The sequence below is a fragment of the Pipistrellus kuhlii genome, unplaced genomic scaffold (assembly GCF_014108245.1).
Source record: "Pipistrellus kuhlii isolate mPipKuh1 unplaced genomic scaffold, mPipKuh1.p scaffold_m20_p_3, whole genome shotgun sequence".
Taxonomy (NCBI): domain Eukaryota; kingdom Metazoa; phylum Chordata; class Mammalia; order Chiroptera; family Vespertilionidae; genus Pipistrellus; species Pipistrellus kuhlii.
Window position 1 is genome coordinate 88,207,754 of NW_023425529.1, and position 18,789 is coordinate 88,226,542.

An 18,789-nucleotide genomic window follows, 5' to 3' on the forward strand; every position below is an offset into this window, starting at 1 on the left:
AGAAAGTACAGTTTATTCCAAAAGAATCATATAGTCATGGTACTGTATGATATAAATATAAACATGAAAACTTTGGAGACATGGAAAGAACTATGCTTTACTCTGTTGTTTTAAAAACATTTATTGTTTTTTTATTATCTAAGTAATGGCTTATTGTCTGCACAAATGGAAAATGCTGTAAATAAAAATGATCCATGGTTCCCATTCAAATACTCCCTGGCTACATTGTAAAACCTTTAGTTCTCTTGAAGTCTCCTTTTGCTGCATAGTTACATATAAAATATTTAGAGTACTGATCCCTTTTTTTATTTAGCTAATATTTCATCTTGAATATGTTTCTTGGAAAAATGGTACTCAAAATTAATTTTTAATGTTTGCATATTTTTTTATTATTTGAATGAATCAAAGTATATTTTATACCATGAGGCTGAGGCAGAATACAAATGGAGCCCTCATAGTTTATGCTTATGTATTTAAAAGTTATAAATTGAAGTAACAGCCTGTTAAATAAAGTATGATCTATTCCCCTACCTTGACAAACATATTGATGTGATGGTAAAAGAAAAATGTGTAATGTTATTTTTTAATCCTTACCCAATAATGTTTTTGTTTATTTTAAAGAGAGAGGAAGGAAGAGAGAGGGAGAGAGAGAAACATTGATCAGTTGCCTCCTCTACACTCCCTGACTGGGGATTGAACTCACAACCCTTTGTTCATGTTGGTTGGATCATGTTCCAACCAACCAAGCCACCCAGACAGGGCTGTAATGTTAAAAATTTTATGTGAGTGAATATCAGAAAAATATCACATTTGATTGAATTTATTTGGCATATGAGGTTCCTGGGATTTAATCTTACCAGTTCAGACCTTGGACTTATGTGGACATTTTTCTTACTCATTTTTAGTGCTTTGATCAGTAATTGAATCTTTGTTAAATAAAGATTTATGTTCTGTTCATAAATTTTATGTGCGTCATGCTCTCCAGAAGCCTGCTCATTTTTAGTTTTAACATTTAAACATTTAAGCCAATTGCTTCTTTGAAAAGTTTTAATTTTTTAACATTTTTCTTTTCTGTTGTAGCCATATAAATCAAAACCACATACAAATATCATAATTTTTAATTCTAAAACAATCTCCACTTATATTCATTCTCAATAAGTGGATGATTAAAAAATAAAATATAATTGTATCTAAACTGTATTGAGATTATGAAAAATATAAATATATTTTAATCAAGTAAATAAAATTAAATGTAAAAATCTAAAATTAATTAAAAATCATATTCTCTAAAATATTCAAATTATGCAGTAAAGTTAAACAGCACAAGTAGTAGAAACAAAAACAAACAGTTGGGACTACATCAAACTAAAAAGTTCTGCATAGCAAGGGAAACCATCAGTAAAATGAAAAGGCAACCTACTGAATGACAGAAAATATTTGTAAACCATATATATGATAAGGGGTTAATATCCAAAAAATATAAGAAATAGATATAACTCAAAAGCAAAATAAATACAATTAAAAATGAGCAGAGGACTTCAATAGACATTTTCCAAAGAAGACATACATATAGCCAACAGATACATGAAAAGAAGCTCAACGTCACTAATGATCAGGGAAATACAAATCAAAACCACATATAGATATACTTCACACCTGTTGGAATGTTTGTTAGAACAAGACAAAAAATAACAAGTGCTGAAGATGATGTGCAGAAAGGGGAACCCTATGCAGTGTCTGGGGGATTGTATAAATTGGTGCAGCCACTATAGAAAATAGTGTGGAAGTTCCTAAAAAGTTTAAAAATAGAACTATCTTATGATCTGGCAGTCCCAATTCTGGGTATAAATCTGGAGGAAATTAAATCAATATCTCAAAGAGGTATCTGCACTTCTGTGTTCATTGGAGCATTATGCATGATAGCCAAGTCACAGAAGCAATGTAAGTATTCCTCAATGGATGAACAAATCAAGAAAGTGTGCTATCTCTATTTATATCTCATGTCTATTATTCATCTATGAGAAAAAATGAAATCCTGCTGTTTGCAACATGGATGAGTCTTGATAGCATTGTGCTAAATGAGATAAGTCAATCATAGAAAGACAAAAACAGTATAATCCCACTAAAAACGCCAAACTCAGAAACAGAGAGTAGAGTGGTGGTTACCATGGACTAGGGGTTGGGAGAAATGAGGAGATATTGGTCAAAGGGTACAAACTTTCAGTCCTAAAGTGAATAAGTTTTGGGCATCTAATGTACAGCATGGTGATTATAGTGAACTAGAGGCCCAATACATGAAGATTCGTGCAAGAGTGGGCCTGCCTTCCCCTGGCTGCCAGCACCACGTTTGCTCTGGCCCGGAGCCACCTTTCTGCCTTCTTACCAGTCTAGAGCTGCCTTTCTTACTTTCCACACTGCCCAGAGGCCCGGAGCTGCTAGGATGGTGCGGAATGCCTGCATTGTCACTATGGCGATGATGCAAGCATCCCGCCCCACCCCCTGCTGTTCAGTGCCTGCATATGCAAATTAACCAGCCATCTTTGTTGGGTTAATTTGCATACTCACTCTTAATTGGCTGGTGGATGTCACAGAGGTATAGTCAATTTGCATGTTTCTCTTTTATTAATGTAGACGAGAGGTCTGGTGCATGAAACTTCATGCACTCTGGGGAGTGTGTCCCTTAGCCTGACCTGTGCCCTCTTGCAGTCTGGGACACTTTGGGGGATGTCCACCTTCCAGGGAACGGGACTAAGCTGGCAGTCAGACATCCCTCTGGCAGCCCAGGAGCCCTAGGGGGATGTCCAACTGTGGCTTAGGCCAGGCTTTCTTAGAGCTGCTAAGGAGGCTCCTGCCACTGTTGCTGCACTCACAGCTGTCAGCCCGGCTTTTGTCTGAGTGGAGCTGTCCTTGTGGGAGCACACAGACCATAGGGGGAAGCGCCTGTGTTGAGTGTCTGACCCATGGTAGTTAGCGTGTGTCATAGCGACTGGTCATTCCCCGTCATTCTGCCATTAGGGTCAATTTGCATATTACCCTTTTATTATATAGGATGATACTGCAACATATGCTTGAACATTGCTTAGAGAGCAGATCTTAAATATTCTCACACCTCACACATGTAACTATGTAAATATTAAGAACATTTTGAAGGAAGAGGCAGACAACTCTAGAATTACATCAAGAGCTTATTAAGAGAACTTACAAATAAAATCAGGGTCTTGGGCAACAACAAAATGGTAGGAAGATCTTCACACCCAAAGAGGAGGAATTGTTGTATATAGCTAAGTGGCATGGGTAACACTTGGACCATGCTTGCTAAGGGCAAAATAATCCAGAGCAGTGAGCAATTTAATGGACCCACTTATCTATGCAAGAATATTCCTTCAGGTGATAAAGGCCCACCCTTCCCAGACTGAACTGGTTGTCAGCTTGCCTTGTAAGATGGCATTGGACACGTTAAGGACCAGGAATCCTTTTGCCTGACAGTAAGCTGACGGAGGTGTTTACTAACCTTATTGTGGTAATGATTATGCAATATATATGTGTATCAAATCATCATGTATCTCTTAAACTTAAACAATCATATCTGCATTGGTTATATGACAATTATATCTCAATAAAGCTGGTGGGAAAAGAGAAAAGCACTGCAGAGTGCCAAGCAAAATGAAACAAAAAGACAAAATATAAATTACAAGTTATAGTTCATGGTATCTAATTTTTAAACAAAATTATTTTTCAATAAAGCAGAAGAGTAGTCATACAGAAATAATGTGGCCCACAAAGCCTAAAATATTGACTACAAGGCCCTTCCCAGAACAAAGCTTGCCTGCCTCTGCTTTAGAACCATGACTTAGAACATGAAGAGAATCAAGAACATGGAGGCTTGACCCTACTGGGTCAACCTGAAGTTTGAGAATTGATTACATTTGTGTTATCTGACAGGAAGGATTTGAAAATTGAGTCTCTTCTCTCCCTGCTCCCAGCCTGTGATCTGCACCACCTCCCATGTCTGGATTTGGTGGAGTGCAGTCTCTCTCTGAGACTCTAGCCACCACTGAGTGTGTTTCTCCCTCTAGCCTGGATCCCAGATCCCACCTCTCTCCAGGTGATTTCTGACCTTTCCACCCATGGATTACCTCACCAGCTTTGTTTAATTTGCCAATTTCAGGTGGATGTTATTCAATTTAGCTGTTCCTTTCATCTTTTCTGTGAGAAGGTGCAGGACCCATCCACATATTAGGCTGCCACCTTGTCTACCCTGGACAAACTTATTAGGTGTTTGTAGCTGGGGAAGCTGGTGTCTCGGTTCATGGGTTCAAAACTGAGGCAGCTGGTCCCTGGGTGTTGTGGTTGTAGGATCCTGGGAGGTATCTGAGGTCTCCCTGACTGAAGGTAAGGCTGCGTTTCCAATCACAGCTGCTCTCCCCTTCAAGATGGTGCGGTCTCTGCAGCAGAGCCGGCCACTTGGGGAGAGATTTCAGCTATAGTAGAGGCTGCCCAGCCAGGGGAGCCTGGTCTGCTTATCACCAGCAGTTCTGTGGAATACAGCTGTCCTTCACTCATAAATATAGACATTCCCCTCACGTCCACATACTCTCCTTTCTCTCTGTCACTCACTATCTTGCAGCTTGCCATCCCATTGGCTGCCATCTTGGATCTCCTTTGAAAATATTTTAAAGATATTTGGATTTAGAGTATAATTATGCTCTAATACTATGGTGACTCATTATCATAGTGTTTTTTCTTTAATATTGGTGAATTGAGGTAAGACACATGGTCCAGGGCCAATGATTAGCTAATTTTTGAGGAATATAAATTAGCTAATTTTTTAGGAATATATAATAAATCCTTTGATTTTGGCCTGGAACTCCTCACACCATGTATGGTGGACCAGGGACTTAGCAAATATCCAAAGGAGTCTCCAGGTTTTCCTTTTAAGACCATTTGTCCTCTCAAGCTAAAATGAAATTGTAATTAAAAGTTCAAATTGATAGTTGAAAGAAATATTAAAATCATTAGGAGAAAAGAGCTGTAGAAAAACTGACTAGGCCACAAGGTACAAATGTGGACATAGCAATTGTGGGTGGTGTGTGTATAAAATTAGATATGGTATTACATTTATTGCTTTTACCACTAATAACAACGTCGCTTCATGTTTCCATAAAGCTTTCTATTTTACAAAGAATTTCCCACATTGTTGAGTTTATTTAATTTTCACTTAAAAGTGTGAGAAAGGAGGACAAAGAAAATGAGGTCCTATACAGTCAGGATCCTTTCATTTGGCCAAAACAGGACTCACATTTTGGTTTTCTTTCTTTGATACCAAAGCTTCCTCTGTAAGTAGTAATTTGATGAAATGTATGTGCTGCATGCAAATAGCTCTGCTAGACAGTTTGTGGGTATCAAGTGTTAATAGCCAAAAGTGAAGTTCAAGATATGCATCATGATACTAGTATTAATGAGAACTTCCAAATTTCACAAGATATAGATAGGATTGAGGCTGGGAATGTTAAAACTAGGCACACAGACTCACTGTTGAGGAGGAAAATATATTCGCTTAAATCAAACACAGCATCTTAGATCTGTACAAACAAAGCCATCTCTGGAGGGTGGAGAGTGTTGTCTGCCAAGGAAGGTGTTTGTGGAGGATGCTAACTCCTGGGATCACTGCAATCCCAGGTACAGCAATGAATGGCTTCTCTGATCTAGTAACCCTTCTATTCTTCCAGGACCCTCCACCACAGAAAATAGTGTTATTAATCTACAAAGTAATTGGTCGTGCTAAGTCCTTCTACATTATTTTAGCAGGTGGCCTTGTGAGTAGTTAGCTAAAATCATGCCTATTCAGCACCAGGCAGCATTTCAACCACCAAAGATTCAGAATAAGCAGTAAGAATTTGGAAGTAGAACATTTTAATGTTCAAAAATCCCAAATGAGCTTAGTTTTTTTCAAGGGGTTAGATTGTAAATAATTTGCAAAGCACAGGCACTAGGTTAGCTTTGCCTTCTGGGCCATGGTACAGTAAGACCGAAATTCTAAAGTCTAAGCTCCTATTGACACTCCACATCTGAGAGCTGCAGGGTGTGAGAGAATAGTGACCTTGGCATCCTTTGAGGTTTGCTTCCTAAAATACAGAAAATAATTTCACATGTATATCCACATTTAAGAAATGCTGCCTTTTTCTTTTGCGTTTGCTGGAGGTTTTTATTTTTATTTTTTTATTTTTTATTTTTAGAAGATGTTTCAGATATACCTAGTAGCCTTAACCTCAAACTCCTATCTTAAATTCTTCCCTGTTGTCCTTCTCCCCAAGAAAACTGCTATTCAGAGGTAGGTGTGCTATTTTGACCTCAATGACGTGGCTCTGGAAGACATGGGCCACTTCTTCTGAGAGTTGGTGAAGAAGAAGCACGAGGGCACTGAGTGTCTCTTAAAGATACAAAACAGTGTGGTGGCTACATGCTCTTCCTGTATGTGCTGAAGCCTTCCCAAGACGAGTGGGTAAAACTCAGAATGCCCTGGAAGCTGCCAGGGCCGTGGTGAGGAACCTGATCCAGGCCCTTTTGGAGTTGCATGTCCTGGGTTCTAGCCACCCTCAGCTCTGTGACTTCCTGGAGAACCACTTCCAGGATGAGGAGGTGAAACTCATCAAGAAGATGGGCAACCCCCTGACTAACCTTGTAGGCTGGTTGACCCCCAGGCTGGACTGGGTGAGTATTTCTTTGAATATACTCAAGCACAACTAGGAGCCTTTGGAACCCAGAGGCCTTTGAGGGGAGCCTCTGAATTTCTGGCTGTTGTCTGGCTTTTGCCTGAGTCTCTCCCCCAAACCATTAGCCACTCCTTTAACCACCCTGAAGTCCTTACCTTTGTATTGGACCAAATGGAAACAATAAAACTTTTTTCAGAAGAAAAAAAAAAAAAAAAGGAAATAGGTATAAATTCTTTCTTTGGTTTATCCTTGCTTTGTATATGTATGTACCCAAAGAAATATTGAATTATACTTTTTGTGTTTAAAGTTTAGATCCACTCTGCATATGAAACTTGCTTTTATTAAAAAGAAGAAAACAGAATTTTAAGTTCTATCAAATACATGGATTTAGTTTAATCATTTTCACTATTATATGATATGAACATAAACTGAATATGAAATTTTATTTTTCTTCTCTACTTTGATGGACATTGAGATTATTTTTAATTTTTTGCTCTTAGCAAAAGCAATAGGACAAGATTCCTGATGGATGACTCCATAGACCCATGTGGCAGTAGCCTGGCAGCCACTACTTTCTAAGCTATTACACATTAAGGGTCATGACATCAATTTACTGTATTGCAATTCACATTAAAAATAATAGTAAAGATTAATTATAAATTGTATATTATATAAATAATATCAAAATCCATTGCACATTATAAGGGTAAATTTTGTTAACGTTTTCTTTTAGTTAGCTATGTATGTATATAGGTGCACTCGGTTATAATGTCAGATGTACTTCTTTTTAACAAAGGGAAAGAAGATAAAAGTTTTATGATATTTTTTTTTTAGAGAGAAAATGCTCACAAGAGAGAGAGAAACATCAGTGACAGAGAGAATCATCGATCAGCTGCCTTTTGTACACTCTCCATCTGGGTTGGAGCCTGCAACCAGGCATGCGCCCTGATAGGGAACTGAACCATGATCTCTGGGCCAGATGTATTTCTCACTGAGGGCCTTTTGAAAGCCACCACTCTAGAGCATTTACTGTATGTCCCACTGCTGGGTCACAGGTGTACGCATCTTCAGCCTCACTGATTGTTGTCAATTACCCTTGAAATTGACTGCAGTTTATTTGCAGTGTTCTTTCCTGTTTCCCCACATTCTAGCCTTGGGCTTTTGTGTAATTTTAGTTTGCTTTTCCTGATTACTAGTGAGACTGAGAACAGTCATCTCTAAGTGTTGGAAATGAATGGGAAGTTTTATATTTTTATTTTAGCACAGTATTGGATAGAAATGAGAAATAACCAAGGCGAATGAAAAGTAGAAGCTGGGGTATTTTCTGGTCTAATATGGAAGAAGGAAGGTGAGAAATATCTAATATTTTCACATCAGATGTTCAGTACTTTAGCCTCAGGAAGAGACTGGAATTATGGTGCTCTCTGTTGTCTCTTGTGATGGGAAGGATATTGGTAAGTGTCACCTCGGGCAGAGGGAGAAGATAGATACTGCCGCAGCAGCCTTCAGTTCTATGAAAGCGACTCCACTGTGCTGGGCATAATGTATTTGCACATTTAACACATAGGACAGTTCTTCACAGATTCAAAGAATTATTCTCCTTTCCAGTATTTTGAGTCAAATGCCCTTATTGTCCTTTATTTTCTCCTGTGTGGATTCGGAGAACTAAAGGGAATGGTCCAGTGCTGGCTGACTGTGGGTTTCCAGATTGAGAGGTGAGGGGCAGTGATGAGTCCTGGAGAGGGTGTGCTGATTTAAAGGGACCCTGGTGACTCTGCTCTGGGGATTTTTGTTTTGTGGGAATGTGAATCCAAAGTTGGTGCACATTTTCATGTGTTTTCCAAGAGAAAGTGGAAATTAAAAAAAAAAAAAAATTAGCTTACTATGCCCTGGCAGGTGTGGCTGTTGTTTGGAGTGTCATCCCATAAACTGATCCCTACGTTACAGGTTCGATCCCCAGCTGGGGTGTGTGCTGGAGGCCGCAGGTTGATGTTTCTCTTTTACATTAAGGGTTCTCTCTCCCCCTTCTTCTCTCTAAATATAAATTTTTAAAAATTACTTTAATTTTGTGAAATTTCTTCATTTGTTCTTAAAATGTAGACCCATGTTTTAAAAAACACAGTTTTGGTGAAACAAAACTTATCCTAATTTAGTCTGTGGAACACTTGCTTATAATTTTTGTGTTAGGAAAACTGAATTGTGTAATGGCTTAAATTTTAAAAATCATGGAACTAATTTGTCATTTTGCTTGTTTCCTCCTGGGAGTATAAATGGGTGTTGGAGGAGCTGTGAAATCCTGAATTATAATACATTCATTTGTCTCTGTTCCTTAGCAGCTAACAAAGTGCTTATTGTATAGTAAGTTCATAATAATACATGTTCGTTGAATGAATGCATACACAATGATGAAAACATACAGCTCCTGTATTCCTTTAGAATTGACAGTCTTAAAAAATGTAGTTAACATTTGTTCAGTTTTGTGTTTTCTTAGGACAAATAGCAGAAGAAAAATTCTGCTGCATAAGACTGCTCATGTCACATCCCAGAACTGTGGTCACCACAATGCCACGAAGCTAAATTATGATTCATAAAGACAGCTCAGCACATTAACAGATTAGAGTCAGTAGAATGAATAATAAATGGCAAAGCTATGTATACACGGAAAATATGCAAAGCTGTTGGAAATCATATAATGGGGGTGGCCCATCTGGAACCTTTGCTTCCCTGGGGGAAATGAAAGGACCCAGCGATAATCCCTGTCATAAAAGATGAAAATGAAGTTCCATCTGGGGCCTTTGCTCAAGCCCAGCAGATTGCAGTGCTGAGGAAATTCGAGAAACCTTAACACTCTTCTGCTCTTAACTCAGTGGCAGCCTGATTGGATTGGCGACAGCAGGATGTTCCTGAAATTGTTAGTGTTAAGTGGGTTGGAATTTTAGCCATAGCCCTGTCCAACTCTCGTGGTCAGAGCTATCGAGGCATAACTTATATTTGAAGTGTCTTAATTCTAAGAAGTCATTCAAAGCCATTCATAGTTCTCCATCCTCCCCAGCCCAGCCCCCACCTGAGGACCTCACCCTTCTCTGACCACATGTCCTGTTGACTTGCTTCCCCCCTGGCCTGGGCCACAGAAACTCATGCATGGCTAGCAGGACGTTTGTCGTGGCCCAGCACTCCTTTCCATCTTCTCTGTTTTTTTTCTCTGACACAGCACATGGCTTCTCCAGGCAGTTTTTCCAGGGGCAGTTTCCAGTCCCACGTTATGTATCATGGTATCACACTGTAGGAAAGCTTTTCAGAGACTATGGTGACAGAGGTTAATCAACCAATCAACCTAGTGATCTTTTTGCAATTCTTATTTTTCTTCCTGACACCACACTAACATTGATTGAATGCTTTCCAAATGCTAGGCACTGTTTCACTTATTTGATGCATATTATCTCATTTAATTTTTATCAAAAAAATATGGGGAAAATACTATTATCTTCAATTTTTGTGATGAGAAAACTAAGACACATGTTGATCACCTCCATTTTTGAACTCACCTTCTCTTTTGTCTCCATACCAGTGCCTGCTGTATTTCTTTAAAAAAAAAAAAAAAAAAAAAAAAAAAAAAATATATATATATATATATATATATATATATATATATATATATATATATATATATATTGTTTTCAAAGAGGAAGGGGAAAGTAATAGAAACATCAATGATGAGAAAGAACACTGATTGACTGCCTCCTGCATGCCTCCTATTGAGGATTGAGCCCGCAACCCAGGCATGTGCCCTTGACCGGAATTGAATCTGGAACCTTTCAGTCTAACCAAACCAGTTAGGGTCCTGCTGTATTTCTTTATAAAGGTGCAGGACTCCTTTCCTCCTGTGGCATATGGTGGAGGGGAAGACAGCTGGGTAATGATTTCACTGTGATCTTGCATGAGGACAGATTGAAGGCGGTTATGGAAGCTCACTGTCCCTTCTGAGGGTTCAGAGATGTCTTCCTGAGGAGGTGGTGGTAAAATGAATAATAAATGGAAAATGGCAGATGAGATAAGATGGGAGAGTATTCTATGATGGGGCACAGCATGGACAAAGACCGAGAAGGCTGAAGAAGCCTGATGTTGTTGGAGGACTAAAAGCAGCTTTATTTTACTAACTTGATATGACTTTAAGGAGTGGGGCATTGAAGGAGGCCTTAAAAGGTGCTGATGACCTTGGCCTTCATTGAGTACATAGTGGTGGCTGTTGAAGAATTTTAAGCTTGGGACAGATATGGAAAGAATTCTAACTCAATAGGTTGTCATGCATTATGGAGGATGAATAATGGGGGGTAGGGTAAGAATCAAGGAGGGTAAATTACATGGTTTTTATGATAGTCCAGGGGAGGGATGATATGGCACAGAATAAAGTTAGTGGAAGAATAGAGTAGGACAATATATGAGAGAGTGGATATAAGAAACATATAGAAGTTAACACCAGAAGGGCATTTTAATAATATTATGTCTCCTTTTCATTTGATATTGCCTAAAGTTTTGTTTTAAGATATTTCAACCCTGTTGGCCTTTATTGAAACAATTTTTAAGGGAGTAGGACTTTCAGCTTAGTGAGATTCCTTTCTCTGCAGGACAGGTAATGGGCACTTGAGCTGCTTTTTTAGTGACAGTAACAGAATCAGCACACCCCACCCCTTGAGTGCAGGAGGCTGCCCTGCCCACCACTTCTCTGCACTGGCTGGTCTCTCAGAGGGCTGGAAAGGCTGTTGTGAAACCCCTGGAAACGCTTAGCTGGTCTGTAAGTTCACGAGTGGAGGAGGGAGAAGATGTGGAAAGCTGTGCTAGCACAGAAGGGTTGATCTTGGGGCAGACCTAAGCGACCTGCTGTCCTGGGGTCTTGTTTATTTTCTTGTCTACAGCTTAAATGTTTTCATTTTTATTGCTCACACTTCCTGGAATTCTACAAATTACGTGATCTTTAGGTTACTAGTCAACTAATCAATGCAAATATCTTTGGATAGATTATGAATTGGTTAGGGTCTAACCATTAGGCATACCTATATTGGTAATGGATTACTTTTGGGGGAGTAAGCCTGGGAGTGGATTGGGTCAGAGGAACTCTAGGTTCCTCAAGCTCCAAAGTTCTGTGAATCAGGTTTCTACGCCGGGATTAAGAGTTCCAGAGATGGGCCCTTTGGAAGATGGACCAGTGTGGGGAAAATGGACAGACCTAGAGGGGCTGTAGCTGGAGTTTGAACAACTCCTGAGTAGAGAGTTGGAGTAAGACTGAAAGTGAGCTCAGAGGAGAGCAAAGAAACCACAAATTTCTAAAAATGTGTCCAAGGCTAATAACACTCCTCTAGGAGAAGGAAAGGAAAATTTTCTTAAGGACCAGAATCCAAGCAGTTATAGTCAGTCATTAATAAGTTAATGATTCTGGAATGTTAACCTGGAAACTTGAACAACATTATATTTTTAAATTAAATTTTAAAATTAAACACTATTATAACTTAAACACTACTTTAATTTAAAATTTGTTATTATGTTTTTATGGTAGAATGTTTTCTTAGTTCTTAACATCTCACTTATACTTAAACTTTTAGAATATAACCTGTTTGATAAGAGAGGGAATATCTTTACTTGCTTTCTATTAAGCAGTTACTTGATGGGACAAAATATTTCGAGTAACAGACACTTATAGATTGTTAGTAGGTTTACATTAGTCATCAGAATGTTACTTTGCTATATTATCGGGTAGAAGTGAAAACCTTTATTATATCAAAACGATAAATGTTTATTGCCCTTCACTGGGATACAGGCAGAGAAAAATAGCACTGTATTAATTCAGTTTTTGAGCTGGTGGAGTTCAGGATTTATTTATTTTATTAATGGAATAATTGAAAAATTATACATCTACAAAGTTGTCATTTTTGTCTGTTTACATTTTTCACTTTAAAAATACTAATTTACAAACTTGTTCTCTCTCAGTATCACACTTTATGCTGGTTGTAGTACATTCGCTCTCTCTTTTCAGACCACCATATTTCCCTCCCTGAAAAGGATTCAGAGCCAAGCAACCGTCATGAAGATAGAAAATGACCTTTATATCAACCTTGCACAAAGGATGGTGACATTGCTTTGTGAGACAGAATTTCTCTGTCAAATTCAAGGGCTCTATTTTCTCTTCTATATTTCTCTTGCCATATGTGCTCTTTCTTTAAGCATTCTTATTGCACTTGACATTCATTAAATGTATTAAGAACATAGAAAGTTTAGTGAAATAGTCAAATAGTCACCAGCTACCACTGGTGAAAGCTTTCCTATCATTTAAAGATCTTATTTCAGGACTTTCCTAGTTCCACAAGACAGTTCAGAGAAGAATAAGTTGGACTGAGTCCTGACCCCTCATATGTAGGCAGTTATGATTAATAACAGAATAGAGTATCAGAGGGAGTAGATTCAGAAATATAAAGTTTAGATTAAGCAACATAAAATGAAGAATTTAAATAAATCAGTTGCAGGAAGAAGAATGGGATGGGGGACATACATTTGTAGCTTTGACCTAGTTAAGGAGTAGGAATATTACTCTGGGCTTTTTAAATTGACACTGGGCTTGTGTTGATTCTTTTGGAATTCTTGTGGGCTTGTCTTTCCATTTTGTAACTCAGTCAAGTGTGTCCTCTTATTTATTAGAGATGACTCTAATATAAAGGTCGTGTTTACAAGATCTTTTTTAAGACAGGGACTCAGACAGTATGACAGAAATGCATATCCTGTGGAGTGAAATGACTCAAGATAATATATTTTGTTGTAGACAGCAGCACATCCTTCACTCCAGGGGCTGAATGGCTCTATTCTAGGCTCTCTGGCCTGTCACTGTCCCTCTCATGACTGGCATGTGGACCCTGCACCATCTGCCTAGATAATTTTCAGGGATACTAGCAAAGGTCATCAGGCTCTGGTCACTGAGGACAGCCAGCCAGGTGTCATCATTCCTGGGATCTACCCAGAAATATTTTATTCGTTTTACTCTACTTTATACGACCTTTCCAAGTTGACCAGTTCTCCTTTGGTCTGTGGAAAGCAACCCCCTCATAAGTCCCTCGTCATTCAGAAAGTGGCAAATCCCTCCTTCTCCATACTCCCCACAGCTTCAGTAGGCTTTGTACTACACTGCCAGGTGCTAGCACCAACAGGCACTTAGTTGATTCTGGATCCCAGGAACTGAAGATTAGAAAGAAGCATAATTGAGAAAGACTGTTTTTGAGTAGGTAACAGGACCAATGATAGTTGAAGACTTAAATAAAACCTTTTGCTAAGTACTCTGAATTGAGAGGTGTGACTTCATGGCCAAGTTGGCATGTATATATACACATATAGACATATGATACGGATATATATATGTTGTTTACTTATATTTATATTTTTAAATACAACCAGACTTCTGCCTAATTAGAGCTGCCCTATCCTTTTTCAAAAATCATTGTTATAAGTAAGACTTATAATATAAAATCAATAATGTCTTTTCATCCTAATGGCCATTATCTGGCCCTTTATATTTTAAAGAATAAATTATGAAAAATTAAAGAATACACTCGATTTTTTTAAGGTATACTGATTTTTCTAAGCTGAAAACAATTTTATTTTTAAAAAAGATTTAGTTCTCTTGGATGTGGAAAGAGTAGAGCGCCTGAAGAATGGCTCCTTTGTAATAAACACATCCAACAGCAGCTTGGGCTTGCTCCTCACAGATGGCAAGATACCATGTGATATTACGCCCTATATATATTTAAAAAAAAAAAAAGATTTAGTTCTCTTGAGTATAAGATTTAGAAATAAAAACTTGGAAGTTAATAGAAGAGTTTAATGGTAAAATATAGTCACTATCAATTTAATTTTTTTTAAAAAATTTATGGCTATCTTGGGGTTTGTCTTATTAGGTCCAAGGTGGTTTCAAAATGGAAAAGGAATCTGGAAAAGTAGGAGGCTTGGAAAAGGCTCTGAGTTTAGTCTCTCAGAAAGCATCTAGTTCCCCAAGATATGCTTTAATTAAGATGATGGACCTTAAATTAGGGATATTATTCAGGTAGCCCTATCTAATCACATAAATCCTGAGATGAAGAGAACTCTCTCCAGTGGAGTCAGAAATGTAAAGCACTGAAGGCCTGTGTGCCACCTGGGAAGAAGAGAAGGGATGTGGTAGCCTCTGGGAACAGGGACCAGCTCCCAGACAATTAGTAAGAAGGAGGGACCTTAGTCCTACAGCTGCAAGGAACTGAATTTGGCCAATAAGCAAGCAGGTGGGTTGATTCTTCTCCAGGTTTTCAGCAAGGAACTCAGCCCTTCAGAGGCATGCGATTGTCTAGGCAGAGGACTCAGCAGGGCCATGCTGCACCAGAACTGCAGCCAGTATGCAGTCCTACAGAACTGTGAGATAATAAATGTGCGTGAGGCTCAGTTGGTTGGGCAACATTTTGTGCAATGAGGAGTCACTGGTTTGATTCTTGGTCAGAGCACATGCCTGGGTTGCTTGCTTGTTTAATCCCTGGTTTGGGGTGTGTGCAGAAGGTGTGGATCAATGTTTCCCTCTGATATCGGTGTTTCTATCTCTCTCTCCCCTTCTCCCTTATCACTCTAAAACCAATATAGAATACATATTTTAAAATGTGTGTGTGTGTTTAAGTTTCTAAATTTGTGGGTTTTCCTAACAGTAGCCATAAAAAAATTAATACACCTATCTTTTGCATCCAGACATACTTACTTGTTTTGATCTTATAAAATACCAAGGAATCTGTTGTATCCATCACTTCATAGAACATTCATGGTGCTAAAAATTATTTTCATGCTAACATTTAATGCACAAAGTGAAATAAATAAACTATTAAGGAAATGTGTTGAATTTGGAGCATTTTTTTTTTTGCTTTAAAATTAGTCTACTTACCAAGATACATTGTTCCCTCAAATGAATTGAACATGGCTTTCAAAGAGAATTAGAGAGGGAGGAACACCTTTTATTTTGTGGTAATAGGCTTAATTTAAAATATATATATATTTTAATCTGAAATCAATATATATATATTGATTTCAGAGAGAAAGGGAGAGGGAGAAAGAGATAGAAACATCAATGATGAGAGAGAATCATTGATTGGCTGCCTCCTGCACATCCCCTACTTGGGATCTAGCCTGAAACCTGGGCATGGCCCTGATTGGGAATTGAACCATGACCTCCTGGTTCCTAGGTGGACGCTCAACCTTTGAGCCACACTAACTGTGCAACAAGTTTACATTTGAAGTTCATTTTTAGAAGGCACTTTCTCAGACCTAGTCAAACAAAGGAGATCACTTTCCAGGTAGTTGAGTGGTTTGTGGTATATTCAGTCTTTGAAATGTGAATTTATTTATTTTGTGAATGTTGGAAATAAATTGATTAAAATGAAAAGTTCATGCCATTAAACTTAGCAGTTCTTTTTCCAAGTAACATTTCTCCAAATTTCTTTCTTTTTTTACATTTATTTATTTTTAAACAGGTCATACATTTACACTGTTGAACAATTTTAAATGACATTAGGAGCTTACTGCACCCCCTCCCATTTTCATCCAACCTCCCATTCTTCCCACAGATAGACTCCTTAGTTTCCCTATATCCACCAGCATCTGTGGGAGGGTTTCTTTGTGCATATGCAAACAAATGCACATTTATATCCCCCCTCTTCTTACACATTACTTAAGTTCTTCCTAGTCTTCCTCACTTATTGTCTATGTCCTAGAGTTCTTTCCATATTAGATTACAGAGAGCTTCTTCATCTTTTTTATAGGTGAATTATGTGGTAAATCTTTTGAAGGTATTAACTATACCATAGTTTATGTAACCTGCTTTCTGTGGATGGCTACTTGGGTTGTTGCTAATGTTTTTATTTTATAAGCATTGTTGCAACATTGTACCTACACGTGCAGATATATCTGTAAGATAAAGATCTCAGAAATGGGATTGTTGGGTCTAAGGTAAATGTGTTCGTAAATTTGACAGACATTTGTAATTTAATAGACCATAGGATTTTAAACTTTAAAAAAAAAAATTGGTCTCCCACCAGGAACATCTGAGAGAAGCCATTTCTCTGTGGCTAAGTGGTTTATAGTTCAAATAAGGACACTTTTGAGAAGTAAAAGTGACTGTTAATAATCATACTGGGGCAACAGGCAAGAGCCAGTACTGTGTTGGACATCTGGGATCTATCTTGACTTACTCATGGTCTTGCCAACCAAATGTGCTGTCAACTCTCACATATTTCTCAAGGGACTTTCAATAAAGTTCAGATTCAAACATAGTAATCATTTAATAAGGCTAGGCTTTGAAAGTAACCAATGATGTGAATTGTTAAAAATACATTTATTGATTTTTTATAGAGAGGAAGGGAGAGGGAGAGAGAGTTAGAAACATCGATGAGAGAGAAATATCAATCAGCTGCCTCCTGCACACCCCCTACTGGGGTTGTGCCCACAACCAGAATTGAATTATGGACCCTTGAGTCCACAGGCTGATGCTCTATCCAATAAGCCAAACAAGTTAGGGTGATGTGAATGTTCTTAATGCCACTGAATGATAGACATGTAAATATGATTAAAATGGTAAATTTTGTTATGTGTATTTTACCACAATCTAAAAAAGAAAACAGAGGGAACAAACTATTGACACATGGATCACATTGATGAGAAAGCCACATATTATCTGACTGTATTCGTAAGATATTTTGGAAAAGGTGAAATTAGAAACTAGATGAGTGGTTTCCAGGAACTGTGGCTACAGGGAGAGTGAGCAGGGAAGACCTTGGCAGGCAATGGGACTGTTGTATCTTGACTATGGTGGTAGTTACATGCATACTGACAGACTGTACACTAGAAGGGATGCATTTTCCTGTATGTACATTAACCTTAATTTTACAAAACAAACAAGAATTTAAAAAAAGTAAACCCACCTAGAACTGTTTCTCTTGAGCTTTGGAAAAGATGACATGCCTAATCTGTTACATGTGTGTGACCTGAGTGGCACTTGCCAGTGGACCTCCTGCCCATGACCACTGGTGTCACTTGCATTTTTCTAGCCTGCCTCAAGACACTCTGGCACAGTGAGTGTTCGTCTGGCCTGCCTGAGGCTCTTGTAGATGCCAGTGTTGGAGTCTGGGGCTAGTCTGGTTCACTGTATCACTGCAAGGCTCAAGTGGGCACTAATGGCTCTGGCTTGTTGTCCTATCTGGAGGACTGAGAAAGCCAACCACGGCGGTCTCCTTTCGGTGGTTGTAAGGAGGGCACCACTGCTTTCCAGTGTCAGCCCTTCTTTGCACATCCTGAGAATTCAATCTCATTTCTTCTTGGGGCAAGGAAGGAATTGGTAGGTACTGAATCAATCTTGGCTGTGACAGAGGGTGCCAGTTGACGGACAAAGTACATTTCTGCTGCATCTGTTCCAAGTAATTAGAACATTTAAAAGGGCAAGAACAAAAAGTCCCACAGGTAAGTGAAGTCTAGGGTCATGCAGACAGTGAAGACAGAGAAAAGTTTGATCCTCTGGGCCCAGACTAGAGAGCAGATGCTACAGTCAGAAGCAGTTAAGAGTGAAAACCAAGAATGCTCACCATCACTAATTGTTAGGGAAACCACATCACAATGAGATAACATGCCACATCCATTAGAATGGTTATTATAAAACAAACAGAAAATAACAAGGGTTGGTGAGGATGTGGAGAAATTGGAACCCTTGTGCACTGTTTGGGGAATGGTGCAACTGCCGAGGAGAATGAAGACTATTCCTCAAAAAATTAAAAATAGAATCACCATAATTCAGCAATACCACTTCTGGGTATATACCCCACAAAGCTCAAAACAGCGAATCAAACATATATGTGTACAGCCATGTTCATAGCATCATTTTTCATAGTTGCCAAAGTGAAAGCAACCAAGTGTCCATTGATGTATGGATGGATAAACAAAATGTGGTCTATACATACAAATGTGGTCTATACATATTCAGCTTTAAAAAGGAAGGGAATCCTGTTACATGCTACAACGTGGATAAGCCTTGAGATGA

General features: G+C 38.5%; 1 protein-coding gene and 1 pseudogene across 4 annotated transcripts in view; both read left to right on the forward strand.

The window, feature by feature from the left end:
• The window catches only part of MTUS2 (microtubule associated scaffold protein 2), a 467,760-nt gene that overhangs the window by 105,830 nt on the left and 343,141 nt on the right, over nucleotides 1-18,789 (forward strand). The gene's annotated exons all lie outside the window — the stretch shown is intronic.
• On the forward strand, nucleotides 14,375-14,494 carry LOC118731102 (annotated as a pseudogene).